Here is a 16516-nt window from a genome sequence, read left to right on the forward strand (position 1 = left end):
AAATTTTATGGATGACGTCCTTTGGAAGACCCTAAATATAATGCGAGAGGGACAAAAAAAAACAAGAAAGGGCCCTAAAAACAAGATGCCTACATTAGAAATATACTACTAGGAGACGACAAATGTTAGGACACAAATTGAATGAGGTGACACAGTATAACAAGCAAGAAGTCTTTTATTCATCATCAAAACAGGTGGAACAGCAGTTGTCGTCCTGTCCTGTAACAGGTTTCACGTCAATCTGACGATTTGCGGCACTGTCGTGACTCTTTGGTCATAGTTACAGGAAGCGGAATGTCTTGTTTTTTTTTCTAGGAACAGGCCAAAATCAATGCGCGCGCGGACGTCATCCATAAAATTTACTTGGTGTGGCCTTAAGGTATTATACAAATGTATATTGTGGGTGAAGGTCATATCCTTTGGCACTGTGTTCCATTTGCACTTTTCATCATTCACTTATTAATTAATAAAGGGTTAATGCACTGCCCCGAGTTGTATATGGTGTCATAACTGCATGAGCAGCTGCCATAACCACCGAATAAACCACCGTGTGAGCGAAGCGAACGAGGTGGTTTATGAGGTGGTTATGGCAGCTGCCCATGCAGTTATGACACCATATACAACGAGGAAAAGGCAGTGCATTAAAATTATTATCATATAGCCTATCCAAACTGTCAATCAACACAATTCCTGTTTGAAATACAACAGCTTTAATATATATACATACATAAAAATACATTCGAATATATTATACGCTTTAAAACAAATATGGATAATTTCATTTAATGCAAATTGTAGTTTAAATGAAGCTAAACAAAAAAGTTTATTGGACAGAAAAATGCTACAAAGGTTTACAGAAAGAGTCGCATGCCCCTATACCCTATAACATAATGGTATCAGCCATAACACGACATGTGCTGTTATTCCGCCATAACACCACGTGTGCTGTTATCGGGAAATAACAGCACGGGTATCCGGGCCTCTGATTGGTCCACGCCGTCCGGCTATATGATAATAATAAATATCATGCAAATGACTCCCACAATTTTACATAATCTATGCATGGTGATGTTCACCCGGAGTAACTACGTAACTGACATTTTCATATGGCCAGCAGAGGTTGTCAAATCAGAAGTCCCAATGTCATGTAGCTATAGGTTAATCAGGCTCTGGTATAAATATGTGAGGTGAATATTAAGACAAAATTCCGTCAACACTGTTAAGGCTATGCCTACCATGGCATACTAATAACCTGAATATGTGCAAAAACACATACAACTCAGGAGTAATAAGGAAAGTTTGGGTTTTGAAATATAGTAAACATATTATATACTACATGTATTTCCTGGTGTCTTTCCTGCATTTGTAAGCTTGTATACCTTTCAATTGAGTGTTACTCACACTCACAGTACATTACATGTAATGTCGATGAAGGTTAGACATCCAGGTAATACGATATGCCAAAAAACAGTTACTCAAGCAACTGGATATGATTTTGAAAACGTCAGACGTTTCAGCTAGTAAGACGTTTCAGCTAGCCAGCAAGTTGTGGTGGTTTAGCTTTGCATATAAAGCACTGATCCAGGTGTGAGTTCAACATATCTAATTGATTTATGTAGTCATTACATAACATAAAAAACATTTTAAGTTATGAAGCATTTGACCTAAGAACAAATTGTACCTGAGTCTGCCAGTCTTGCCAGCAAGGTCGTGCTTCTCAGAATCTCACTGATTGTTACCATGGAAACCATATAATGTATTGGGCAAAGGGCATTTTCTTTTATAAATCTCCACCCTGACATAATCTGGAACCATGCATTCTGCAGTACGCTACGCTTTGCTGTCAAAGAAAGCAGTGTCTCCGAATGACATGTTCTTGTTAAAAGACAACATGACAAAATGTAACAACAGATTTGGTCAAGAGTGGAGTAGCATTAATTTTGGACAATGTGTGCTATTCATTTATAAAAGATCATTTAAAGGTGATATAAAGAACCAATATTAAGAAACCTACAACATAATGCACATCAGTTGTAAGGTTGATATCATTTGGTGAATGTACAAAAAAACCTGTGGGACTCTTGTTCAATATGTAATATAAACAGCATAGTATTACAGACATCAACCGTATACACCAGACTAGCGGTGTGCCCAAGGGCATGTAAACACTAATGGATTTTCTGAATGAAGTCTCTAAAGTCTCTGCAGTGTAAACAACATGGTGCATAAATATTCCAAAAAGACATTTCAAAAAGCAACATTTTTTTCTCTCGTTGATTGTCTGGTCAGAGGAAAGGTTTCGCATTCCTCGCCAGTAACCACATAGTATGACCAGCAGCAGGGGGTCAGTTTCCTTAGAACATATTGATTGCACAATGTACATTCTGATGTTGTTATTTCTGCTTGCACTTGCTGACAATGATTATTCCCTGCATAAGTGCATGAAAGACGTTTAACATCCACATCCCAGAGAAACATTGTAATTAACCTTGCATGACTTAAAAAAATGAGAATCACAATAAATATTCATAAAAATTGATATTAGGTGAGAAAAGTTTAAATTTCATAAAATCTGCATGTGGCATGGAACACAAAAAACCCTCAAAGAACCATGCATGTATGTGTTAGTGTGTGTGTGTGTGTCCGTGTGTGTGTATGTGACTGTGTTCTTGCTGAATAATTTAGTTCTTGCTAAATAATTTCAAGCGTACCTGTGACTATGAGATATGCTAGTTTCACTGCCCTATCTTCCCCACAATGGATTAATTTCAAAAAACTATTGCTTTTGCTGGCAAGTTAATCAGCTTGAAGACTTTTCTTTTGGTTACGTCAGGTGCAGGTAAATTATATATATATATATATATATACATACATACATACATACACACACACACACACACACACACACACACACACACACACACACACACACACATATATACATTTTTACAAAAGTGGCTGCCCAAATTCCCTGCTCATGTAGGCTGTAAATCAACATAATTACAGAATAAAAACTTGCATTGTGAAATGTGTGTGTAATGGGTTGAAACTGACAACTGCTACTTTTCTGGTATTAATGTGGTATTTTGGCATTTGGTTCTCATAGAGAGTCACATTGAGCGGACTGATCTGATACGGTATGTGAAGTACATGTAGGCATAATGTCTCCCTCATACTGTTTTTCTATACTTCTGGTACAGGCGACATTTCCATTTACTGTACCTGGGTTTTTTCTTCTAAGTTCATAAAACAAACTTTGTTTTAAAGAAATCTGATGTTCCTGATGGCATTGTTTTAAATCTTAACTGTACATATATTATAATGTAACATATAATTTGTTATAAATGTCATCAGCTGCACGAGAATATAAGTAATGTACTTTTATCATGGGCTATCATAATTTGTTACATGCACGAGCTATCAGAAACACAGTAGGCATAACTTACATTTTACATGCATATGATTCTATATTTCCAACAACACTTTTTTTTTCAGTTTTAACAAGTCAGTATGCTCAGAATATATGAGAAGGCATATAACAAAAATGTCATGCTTCCCTCACAGCAGTACACAGGTCTCAAAGGCAGACAGGTTGCCATGAATTTCTTAATGGCATATATGTATGAGCAATATGTTACTACCCATCAGCATAAAGGAGCAATATTTCTCTCTTGCAACAGGCCATTATCAATAAAATTTTACCTGCCCCCTTTATGAAGTATGGATCATACAAAAAAATGAGACCAATTCTTTCAAACTTCATAGGTGGTAACAGTCAACACAGCAAATAAAAAATCACATATGCCTGCATTATATATAATCCAATACATGGAGCAGTGCAGGTAGACAATTCAGAAATACCCGCTCAGTTCCAATTTTACCTGCACTAACATGCAGGTGGCATTTCCTGCCCTGGGTAACTTACCGGATCTTCCTTTCCAAAGTGCTGAAAGGTTTGCTGTTATTGTTTATAATATTTATTATCTGTTATCTCAGTTGGATCCTTCATTTATTGTCAACATCATAAAGATTGCAATAAGCCACATGGCAGTTCTTGCTAACAGTCTACTTGGCTTCCAATTGAACAATTGTCTTCAACATGCAATCTTACTTACAATAGAATTTCCATTCATACTGTTGACATTCGATCATTTTACATCACTTCACATTTTCTGCCACACCTAGGCACTTCACAGCTTTTTTTTCACTGTGGGGCTAGCTCCCGCCTAATTATGGACTTATTTATATTCATCAATCAAAGAACCATCACTAAGTCTTACAGTGGCAGATAAGAGGTGCTTGCCGGACAGCAGAGCTGTGACCCTTTAGGAAATGCAGTGATAAGATCGACAAATTTGAGTTCCAGGCTGCCTGCAAGATGCTTCTGTATTCATGGAAGAAACCGTACCAGAAAGGTCATTTCACCTATTTGAAATGCAAAGGAACCCAAGATATCTAGGGACTTTGTGCATGCAGCTGCGATTCTTGGCTGAAGTTCTGAAGCCACATAACTCCACGGTTAGGCTTCTAATGTTGTACATTAGTCATTTGAAAAAAGTTTCCTTCCACCATATGTTTGTAGTATTACACTTTTTACAGGACAGACATCTTATAAAGAAGTAAAGCTCCATGAGAGATAGTGATAGACCTCAGGTAAGAGTGCTGCAAATATTATATGGCACTTAGTCGACATTCCCTGCTGTTTCCCTTTAGCATACGCACCATAAAAAAACTCCCCGAACATGAAATACTATAATGATACTCATCTTCTAATCAAGACTTCTTGCCTTAGATGGAACTCCTTGGGTATTCTTTTGGCACCCAAGCAATTTCAGGGCAGTAAAATTGGATTTTCAATTTTCTGATCACTTTTTTATGTGGTAAGTTGAATCAACCCTTTGCTTACAATAGTAACATACTCATTCTGATATCTTCAAGGCAAAATATGATATAGCTGACAGAAAAAGGTTGTTTGTTTTGTGTGGTGAGCTAGTTCTAGCTATTTATTGGTGGTCCTTTGTTAAGCTACGGTCACAACCCGCCGTACATGCTTTTTCTCTGTACGTTTTTTGGGAGGCTATTGAAACTGCATTGGATGCCTCTAAAATATGAAAATAATGTAGATCATATTAAGAAGCTGTGTTGTTATTTTCAGCATATGTCAAGAAAATCTATTTACAGGATTCACTACTTCCAACTCCTGTTTAGATTTCTGTATTCAATTTTAAATGATTGGGATTCAGTGCTGTAACCTTAGTGGCAAAATGTCAGATCATCCCATCAGTTTCATAAAAGGTTATCAATTATGATTATTATATCACCACTAATCTGCCATTAGCTGTAGATCTGGTGATAAAAAAGATAGCAGTCACAATCATCAGATACAATCATGTACGTGCAGCTTATTTTAATTTACTGAATGCACATGCCCAGCAGAAAGTGAAGCTGATATAAAACAACCCTTTTCCTGGTTAACCTAAAGTATCTTCAATCTTTTAGCATAGTTAAACCACCACTAAATAAATGCAGCATACAGAACAGTACAACATCACTCAAAATACTGGAACAGTGTACCGTTGATCATGAGCCAGTGTGTTTATATCGTAATTTATTCTTTAGAGGATACTGACCAGTAGATGTACCTACCTTCGTGGATGTTGCTTCAGTTGTATCCAGGCTGACCTTCAAAAATGACCTTCACCTACGGCCTGCCCTCTGAATCTGATGCTACAGCTAACCTGAATATCAATTTAACAAAAGAAATCACAGGTCAATACTCAAACACCAGATGCTGCACACAGCCACAACATCATGGAAGCAGCTACCATCATCTCTCGAGATGGAAGGATGCCTGCTACTACATATATCAATCTCTACAACTATTCCTGCTCAAACATCTACCAATTAAGAATGGTGAGATTTATTTCACAGCATTTGGTCCTACAAAGTACAATGTAAATAGCAAGCATTTAGAACGTTGCTAGGAGAATGCCAACTCATAGAGCACTGGTAAGATTAACATTGCCAGCCTTACTGTAAGTGTAATGTATGAACATTAGATACTGTAATTCGAGTTCACGGTGGCAAAATTTCACGGTGAGGAAAAAATCGAGGTGTTCACGTACTGATATGTTCACGGTGGCGGCAGGGGAAACTCAAAAGAAAGTGGGTGGAGGCGTGAAGCGCTGCAGTCCCCAGGAATCCCCCATATTTCATCGGACCGCACATAATAAAGTCCAAATATTTTTCACGCAAGATCGCCGGCTATGTAATTTTTTAGCAAAACGCTACGGTGGTTTGGGGTCAATATTTCGTTATTTGCAGTTAAAAATTCACACCAAACCGATGGCTCGCGCCGAGAATCTCACGGATTTGTATCGTATTAGACGCGAAGGACCAGACATCGAACTGTTTGATTTTCACTCGGCTATTCAAAGACGAACTTGTAAAATACATGTTCAAAAACAAGAAAAGTTTGTTTCCCGGTATTTATCTCTTGAAACACGGTGCTGATCATGAATAATTTGACGTCGCAAAATTATTTCGTGTGCCGCGCACCCTCCCCCATGCAAATCCCGCGTCACGTGCCCGTATTTCGCGTCTCTGATTGGTTGTTGCGTCAAGCAGCAGGGACGCCGGCGGTAGAATTTGAGCCAGCCGAGGCGCTTGTAAACAACTTTTCTTTGTCTAAATATAAGCGCTAAAATGCTCTTTTTCACAACCACACATCGATATTCTAGTAAAGAAATGCATAGTTCCAAGAATATTTCGGGGAAATATATATTTCTATGCGGATTTTTGGCGTTTTCAACGTGATTTTGGTGAGCACTTTTCCCGGAAGTACGGGCCTCGGCGTGGGTTGTCTTGTACCCACGCTAAATTTTTAGCGTATTTACCCTGCGTTTTACCAATCAAAACAATAAAGAACTCCCGCTAAGGAGAACCGAGTAACATTCTAGATCCCAGCAATTCTGGTTTTGATCAAATAATTTGTGGATGTGCCCGCATTTTATCGGGATGGGATAAGCGACCTCACGCACCGGGCCGGGCCGTGTAACGTTACGCTAAGATTTTTGTACGCAGTTGACTCGGCTTGACACGCTATTCGGTGTCTCATAATACATGATTGTATGATTTCTAATATTAGTTATAGCATTATAATAATTTTGATACTCAACAGTAGCTCATTTGTTATCAAATATACGGAACATCGTTACATGAAAAGTGTAAGACGGGAATAATTTATTGCTGTTCGGGGCGAAGGAGTGTTAGCGGTTTGATGAGTTCACGGTACAGAAGTGACCGTGAAAACCGTGAACATATCAGTATCGTTAAAAAATCAGTAATTACAGTACTCCAGGGAAACCCAGCAACAAGCAGGTCAGTGACCCAGACTAACATTTGTATGATCAGCTCGTAGATGCATATAAATTGATAGCCATTAGTGGTTCTGGTTTTAAACTGATTCCAAATGACCAAGAATATAAATCACCTGGCTGACATCTTGCTTAATGTACACAGTATCACAATTACATTTACACACATATATATATATAGCACTTAGTCATTGTGGAAAGGTCAACCAAATGGATATAGTTGATCCATGATGGAAACTATCCTGGGTCAGTGCACCCAGAAGCAAGACTGATTGATGTACAAAATATAGAATAACAAGAGTTCCACAACATTATACCCTAGCCAACTGATGTTAACCTAAATAAGGATTATGCTTTTTTAAGCCAACCCTGAAACTAAATATACAGGTTTCTCATTGATTCTGCAAATAATGCAATAATCTACATAAATAACAAGTAAAATCTGAGATTTTATACCTCCGGGCTTTTTATTGTATATTTTTATATGTTGTTTGTTATGTATAGTTGATGGTGTTGAATTTTATGTGTTAGATTTAGCGTTCCTGGTTGTGTTAACACAAGTCAACATTTTCATCTGCAGCCCATAACATGTACCCACAGTAAAAATGCATGTCGAGAACGTCTGAGACAGTATACCGCGGTATTTGTAAGTTAAGAAGTCGTAATATACGCTGAAAACATCCAAAACAAAGATTGCGCAAGAAGACGTTGACCCCTGACCCATTGGCCCACCCGGAAGTTGCCGATCACCTGTCCTGTGAACGCGTACTAAGAATACCCTCCAAACAACAACTGTTGCGCCTCGCATACAGAAGATGCATTTTGCACAACAACAATTGTTGCGCGCCGCAGGGCCCCGCAGGACTAGGGTTTTAAACAAAGAATTTATCGAGACCACACACCCCTCTGTACAATAGGTCAGCTTCGTGGACAAGACCGACCCATACCTGACACGCCAAAGGTCAACGGTCGCGACCACTTTTACGCTCAAAGGGGTGTTCTGGGGCCACCAAAAGGCATCATTTTCAGGCTCGAAAACACATATACAATAAAAACAAAAGAACGTGAATCATCTACAGCCCAATAGCAAAACATATACCGAGTCCCAAAAGAATCCATCCACTCAAATGCGAGAAACAGCTGCAAACATGAAAATCTCTCACAAAGCCCATCCGCGGAAGGATGTCTCCTCCCCCGGAGGCAATAACAGTTGATGATCTTTCTACCCAAATACCACAGTAGAAATTGATAAAATAACTTTCAAAGTCTTATCTTAACAAATATTGTTATGCATTCTATTATGCAAATAAAGCCTAATTTGCATATTTTATGTCAACTGACATTCACCTTTACTTAACTGTAGAGCTATGGGATCTCATACCTTTGCCAAATGATGTTACCCTAGGTAAGTATGTACTCTAGTACGGTAACCTTCATATGGATGATGTACAATGTACATGTAACAAAAAGGTTTTTCAATGATGATGAAAATACATACGTACATGTAAGGTCCTCAATTTCAAATAAATATCAGTTGATGACCTTTTCTACTCAAATATCATAACCTAGAATAAAACTTACAAAACAAGAATTCCGAGATCTCATACCTCCATGAAATATGGGCTTGATATGTAAATGTAAATTTCCTCTTTAATTATGCAAATTACCTCCGCATTTACATGATATATGCATCGTGATGTATGTTAACTTTTGATTAACTTACAGATGTCCAAAGTATGACATTCCCATTATTCACCATTAAGAAATCATAGAATTTTTGCATAAATTATGCAAATTAGGTCATAATTTGCATAATTAGTATCTGTTGATGTTCTGCCTGCCATAGGTTACATACATTACATGTATGAAAGTAGTATAATGTAAAACACTGTAATCATAGAATTTCCTCATTAATTATGCAAATAAAGTCCTCATTTGCATAATTTGCATTTAATCATGTACATCTCTCTCTTAGCTACCTACACACCAAAAATTATGAAAATATGTTGTTCCTATCTGGACTTATTGGCTTTTAAACATTTCGCCAGAAAGTGCCCTGCAGTTCCAAAACAAGCTGCTAGGGGGACCAAACTCACACCACTTATTCCTGACAGGAAAAGCAATCTGTCACCAAAACATCAAGACCATAGCATGTTCAGGACAAAAGATACAAAAACCGGAAGTTCTGCTGCAGTACCAAGGTCATCCACCAGGAGGCCCATATTTGACCTTGACGTTTGTCTTCCTAAGACTAACCAACATATCAAATATCATCATAATCCATAAAGGCGTTCTGAAGTTATCCTGACCACAAAGTTGCGGAAACACAGACAGACAGACAGACAGACAGACACACACACATACATACATACAGACAGACAGACACGCCAAAAACAATACCTCCATTTTTCATGGAGGTAACAAAGCTCTTTAATACATTAAATGTTTCATGCATGTATGAGACCCCTGAACTCTACATATATCTATATAATTTGGACTGCATCAGTGTGTGGCTGAACATGCATATTGTATGAAAAATGTATTCCATGCACAGTTTCTAGCCACATTCCTCTTTTACATATGTATGACTATAAAAGCTAATTCTTGACCAAAATCACTTAAGCTGTCTTAATTAAAATGTCACACTCCGGAAATTGAAAATCTCAGCTGGCTAGAAATGCATGCCCACCTCATGTGCAGGCCAAGTAATACTGCATAAATTAGATGTAATCACAAGTTGGTTAATTATACAGTCCAGGTGTTTGCTAAAGCTATCAGTCAAAATTATACAGGAAATCTAACTTAATAAAAGCACGTCAGACAATTTTCTTAAAGAGATTGACAGAAATATAAATACAGTATAATTTTTTTATGCAAATAACTTTAGGCCATTTATCTATTACTTTTTCCATTAAGTCAGTCCCAACAAATGTACACTGTGATACAGATAGACGCAAGAAAAAGAATTAACAACATGAAAGATAAATTTACTTTAACTTTATCTTAAGAATCATTAGATAATGTCTTGCACTATCTTTTATAGTTTCAATGTCAGTCATTTATATCACCTGAACCTACTCTCACCTTCCTCCTGCTGCATATGTAGTTTACTGGTATATCACTGGATAAATTGTTGTCTACAAGACAACACCAATAAAAATCTGGTTATATAAATGAAATGTAGGTAACCCTTATATATTAATTACTAGTAGCTGTGGGGCCCGGATATACAATGTATCTTGGATGCAGGTACCTGCTCTGTATGGGACCCAGATATACATGTACATGTACAAGTCATATACATGTATATTCAGGATTGAGGACCTTGTATACCCCAGATGAAAACATCACAGTGCTGCATATACATGTCCGTAGCGCTAAAGGTTCTAGGTCAGAGTTTAAATCTGAGCAGTCTAAGTAAGTGCGCAGTAAATTGGTGGAAACGTGACTTTGTTTCATATGTTTTGGTCGCGATATCCCTGATATCATAATACCTGTGTACAGATCTAAATGTATTTTCTGAGAAGCCTGTTAATTGTATCCTTGATCTATAGGTGGCGTAACAATGGTGGTGTAATGTTGGTGGTTCAGTGCAAGACTTCCTGGTATTAGTCTGGGCGGATGGTAATGTTGTCTTTTTGCCTGGTCACCAGCATGGTGTGTTCTATGTGCCTTGTGGGTGTGTTTTGGTCATCAATGATAGTGGTAAACTTATCGCATCAATTTTATTTTCCCCATTTTTTGGTAACATTAGGTACTGAGCTTCTTTGAGTAGCTTGTTTGTTTGTTTTTATTTGTTTACCCAGGGTGTACATATCGCCACTAAGGCGTTTTTCAATGTGCCCTGCAGGCATATATAAATAAAATGTACAAGAAAATAACAGATATATCAAAATGATAAGTCAACTTATAAGTACAAATTAAAGTCAACTTAGTACAAACAAAAGTAAAAGTACTATATAATGCCGCAACTAAGTAAGGTGGTAATAAAACAAACTTGTCAAACCAAGAGCCACAACTCATAGTAATAAAGGCATTATAATACAAAAACAAATCAAGGAAATAACAAAGGAATATAACAAAGGAATTTGCATATCAATGCTGTTTGATAACAAGTTATGATGTGGCAACACACTCCTGGTTGTAAAGGCGCTTAAAAGGAAGAAACAGAATCTGGCTCTAGTAAGCCATTACCCTGGAAAATTCATTTCTTCCATGCAGCCATGTGTGAAATCTGACGAAAAAAAGGACCCCTTACTTAAAAATGTTTTTTGATGGGCCTTATTAAGTTATTTACCCCTAGATAAATTGCAGGGTGCAGAAAATATCAATTAAGTATATTGATAAGCGGCATGGCACCCCTGGTAACCAGATTGAAGAATGAAAAATTCTGACCCGGGCTTGTTACAGAAATGACAGCCCGTCGGGGTGAGGATGTCAAATAGTTACGAACACAGAAGAAAACTTTGGTCCGAGAACTAAAAACCCACTAAGTTTAGGGAGGTCAGGGGTCAAATAGCACCTTGCAATCACCTGAATTACATCAACCCATAATCCCTTGCAGCTATATCTACTCTCACCTCTCGAATAAAAGTACCCCCTGGAATAAAAGTACCCCCCGGACAAATCTTCAAAATGTAATAAAAGTACCCCCTGGAATAAAAGTACCCCCCGGAAAATTTTAAAATTGACATGTAAGCCAAATTGTTTATGCTACTAAAATGTATTCCCACGGTGTATGTATCCCAATTTGGGGATCTCCCCAGAAATTCATAGCAGGGTGGAGGAGGGTACGAAGCTATTGCATTTTGTCGTTTCCAAACACAAATGGAGGTCATTTCCTGCAACTTCAGTTCTACATTTTCTGTACAACTGCAGATGTATAAGGCAGGAGAAAGGTTCAAGATCTGTACTTAATTACCCTCTTTATGTTAAAAAAAAATTCTATTAGCATCCTTAATTTTGAAAAAATTGGGCATAGGTTACCCGGATGACCCCTAACCGGGGGCCAACGGTGCTTCCACAAGTTCAACAAGTGAAAAATACATGATACAAAATGTACATGTATTTACTACCTGGAACTTGGAGCAAGTTTTACTGACATTAATATATCAAAAACTAAACCAAATCCTATTTCCCAAATATGATTTGGTTTAGTTTTTAATTATTAATATATATTAAAAACTAAGCCAAATCCTATTTCCCAAACAAATCACATATTGACAAAGCTAAACAAATAAATCATGTCTATAAACTTCACTCAAAAACAATTTTTGAGAGACATTCGGGTCGCGGTACAAAGCGTGATATTCTCTAATATCTCATCTGATTCTCCCAATGTAAGGGACTTCACAATCACAGCATCCAACCGCACATTCATAGAAACAACAATATTACATTTTAACACAAAAAAAAAATAAATTCGGAAAATTTCTCAGTAATGTTTGAAAATTAACCTTATAAAAATATTAGTGAATTTTTATTTCAGTTGTAGCCGAAAAAATTTTTTCATGCGTTTAAAGTGATATTTAATATGTACTTTGTACATGTATCTTGTACATTTGGATGCAGTCTTGACCTTTGACCACTGTTATTGTGAAACACCGTCGGCCATAATTTTTGGCAGTCTCGCCGTGGTTTTCGAGCCGTTTTTCGAGCGAATTTCAACCGTTTTAAACATTTTACGGCCTCAAAAACTCATATAACGAGGAAAGCAAGTTGTAGTTTTTATTTTCATGCGTAACATTTCTTCTGGGGATGGATTATTTTTCCGCCGAGCTGCCGAAAACTAGCGTCATGCCTCAACCATGTGGTCGGGCGCGGCCGGCCGGCGGGAGTATCGGTGAGCTTTCACGATGTAAACAAAGACATTCGGAGTTGTTTACATTAAAATTTTGTTGTGAAACGCCAGCAGGGTGTCAGATTTTCTACCAATAACAAAGTTTTCTCTGCGGCGTCATGGCGAGATCGACAATTCATCGTCAATTCACAAGATTGTGCCGGCAATGGAATGAATAGTGGCCCGATTAGCACTCGATCCACGCCGCCTGGCCGAAGAAAATTGGAATGACGAGCACATTTATCGGGGATAAAATCCCCAATTTTTTAAATTATCGGGGAAATTTTGGAATAAAATCCCCAATTTTGAAAATCTATGTTCAAACTTTTATGTTCAGGACCGAAAATTTGTCCAGAACTTGGTTTGATTCTGAAAAAAATAATAAACGTACCGTCTAAAATAAGAACGTACCGGGCGGATTTCGAGGCGAAAAAAAATAAACGTACCGGTACGTTTAATAGAGAGCTGAGAGTAATAGTGGCAACATTAGCAGCTCATTTTGTTGTTTTTAAAGTGTTTTTGGCACTAAATTCCTGTTTTATTCATCAATTTTTTTGCGCTCAAGTAAGTGCTTAGACCTTGAGTTCCCTGACTGAGCAAGGATTCTGCAGAAAGTTGCAAAAGTTTGTGGTCCCAGGTGGGAATTTACTCACATAGAAGGAGTTGGAGAATTTAATTGACACATTTGTGAATGGGGATGAATTCTGGGACAAGAAGTATTATGTACCATATTCTATAAAATTTATCTATCTGCAATTTATAAAAAAGACTTGAGATATGGTAAACATCTACAATGTACATTGTAATGTAAGTTAATCTGCCATGTGGGCCCGCTTGAATGCTAACAGTTGTTGCTTAGTTGTACAATAGGAAATGGGACAATGTCACGTTTCCATTGACATTGTGCAGCCTACATGTAACGTTATGTGTATACGAACATTACAGCAAGCAGCAGTTGTGATGAGATGTTAAAATACCATACTTGGTATAGTATCACTATCCAACAAAATTGTGGTGTCATATACGTTACTACCTATGAACTCTCTTGCAAAGAATGATTTGTGACCTTTAAATGTTTTATTTGACAAGCTACGTGTGGTCAAAAATAAGAATTGCAGGAAAAACTATTCTCTTAATATTTCATCATATATCTAAATATTTACAGAATTATAATTATAACACAATTTGGCCTCATATTCACATTTGTAGCATGCATCATTACATGGTCTCCTTCGGTCAGTATTGACATTGCATGCACAGCTACATCTATCAATGACACTGAAAAGATCTAATCTCTAGGTATGAAAATAGATATTTAGCAAACTTAAGCTGATATTAATACCCACTCAGGAAGTCAAAACGGATTCGGTTGTTGTCCCTAGCATTTTCACTGTAGGCAGGAGTCTTTCGAAGCAGCCTATCTGGTTTCTTATTTGTTGAAGGTGTCAACATATATTAAGCCTTTATTTATGTGTAGAGTAGTGAGTAGTGAGCTGACATACCTTGAGGGCTATGCTACACTGTATACTTTACAGATATCATGAAATGGAATTAAGTCAATCTTATTGTTGAATTATGGAGTACAAAATCATTTGCTGAAGGTGTGATTTTATATGTACCGTTATGGAATTCACAGGCAACTTGACAGGGATGTGCAAGTGAAAAGATCAGAATTCTATTGACTAGTTCAGTTGACTAAGATATATATGACTTGTATGTATCTACACGCACACACATGCATGCATGCATATACAATGTATACAAATCCCAAAATCTGATACCTCAGTTGCCAACAACCATAATTAAAAAAGAACATCTTTCACAGAAGTTTACCGCTATTATTGCACACATCTTCTGTATTTTTCTGTCTATCTAATAATGGATAATGTAATCTTTTGCAGCTTAAACAGGTGAGACATAACAACTTTCATTTTCTAAGCACACATTTTCTTATACTGAATAATATTACCTTCACCGTAAAATAAAAAGTTGAGTGTATGTTCATGTATGTGAGGCCCTTTTATCGTCCATGTGCAAATAATTTTTCTGCCTGGTTGTTGAATATTTCAAAGGATAAGCAAAATTGTCTGACAGATTGAGACAAAACCAATCAGTAAATGAAACTGGACGTACATAACAAAATATACAACAAGGGAAGCTGACCTGGTAAATTAACCTGGCTTCAGTTTGTAACATAAATATATACACGTGTCTTCCCTCGACAGCATACAACCAGAAGTATGTCTGTATCTGCCAGGTTTTAGTTTCCGACAAAGGTTGGCTTTCCAAACAGCTGGCCCTGAGAGAAATTACACACAGTGATGACGCCCACAACAAACGTCACCAACACACTGCTGACGTTACTCCGAGTCCTGACCCTTTGAACCAGCAAAAATCCACTTATCACGAGAAGTCAAGCCAGTTTGCCGTGGGTGTGAATTTGATGGCCTGCCAGCGGGGCCCCGCCCCCTCAAACAAATATGAACGCATACACACTGAAATTTATGGTGCACAAATAACGCCAATATTTGCAAGGAAAAAATCCTAAACCGATCGGTTGAACTTGAAGGTATTACAACATACGCGCTAGCATGCTAAAAATCAGATCCCGTTTAAGATATTAAATCGACGTAATCCCATATTGTTCAGCCATTCCTCGATACGTCTAGAAGGAGAGTTGGAACTGAAGGCGAAGGTGTCTCCACACCGCAGTCCTTAAAACACTTCCGCCATGATCGAAAAGCAACTTGTTGCAGAAACCGAGTGTAATATTGCCCAAAAATCAGCTTGATAAAATCCATTTCAGTATATCATAGCGATATCAAGGATCCTGTCGGGAATAGGGCTACAGACGAGTTAGAATTTGATCGATCTGGGGGTAAGAATGTGGAAAACACACAGAAATACTCACTGTTGGTGTGTAGAGCCTGCCCCTCCGTCAGTGGAAGGACAACAAGTTTGTGCGCGGTGACGTCTTCCCAGGGTTCTTCACGGGTACTTGGACTACAACACTCACGCAGGGGGGTAACGTTACATTTCATTGATTTATGTGCATATGTTCATGTAAATGTGATGGAGGGGAGACATTTGATCCAACCTAGTCACGATAATAATAACCTAAAGAAAAGAAGTCTCAGCGGGACTCTACAAATATCACCGCAAACAGTCGATGCATAGATTCTACGCTGCACCTAACGATGGCTTACTACACTCAAGTTACGGGATATCTTACGAGATATAAATTATGATTTACTTACAGGTGCAATGGCAGAAAAAGTTCGACAAATTCGTCATATGTATA

The 16516-nt window shown here is 37.7% G+C and overlaps 1 protein-coding gene across 2 annotated transcripts in view; it reads right to left on the bottom strand.

Moving 5' to 3' along the window:
* Window positions 1-16336, bottom strand: part of LOC109476320 (neurocalcin homolog) — a 27273-nt gene extending 10937 nt beyond the window's left edge. Inside the window, exons 1-2 of one of the 2 annotated variants that reach the window (XM_019777242.1) lie at window positions 16127-16306; window positions 5647-5738 (exon numbers count right to left, since the gene is read on the bottom strand). The gene's annotated coding sequence lies outside the window, so the exon portion shown is untranslated. Of the gene's footprint in view, window positions 1-5646; window positions 5739-16126 lie in introns of both variants that reach the window. The other variant, XM_019777257.1, reaches the window with a different exon arrangement.
* Between the last annotated feature and the right edge of the window lie 180 nt (window positions 16337-16516).

This window comes from Branchiostoma belcheri, unplaced genomic scaffold (assembly GCF_001625305.1).
Source record: "Branchiostoma belcheri isolate BF01 breed outbred unplaced genomic scaffold, Haploidv18h27 scaffold104, whole genome shotgun sequence".
NCBI lineage: Eukaryota > Metazoa > Chordata > Leptocardii > Amphioxiformes > Branchiostomatidae > Branchiostoma > Branchiostoma belcheri.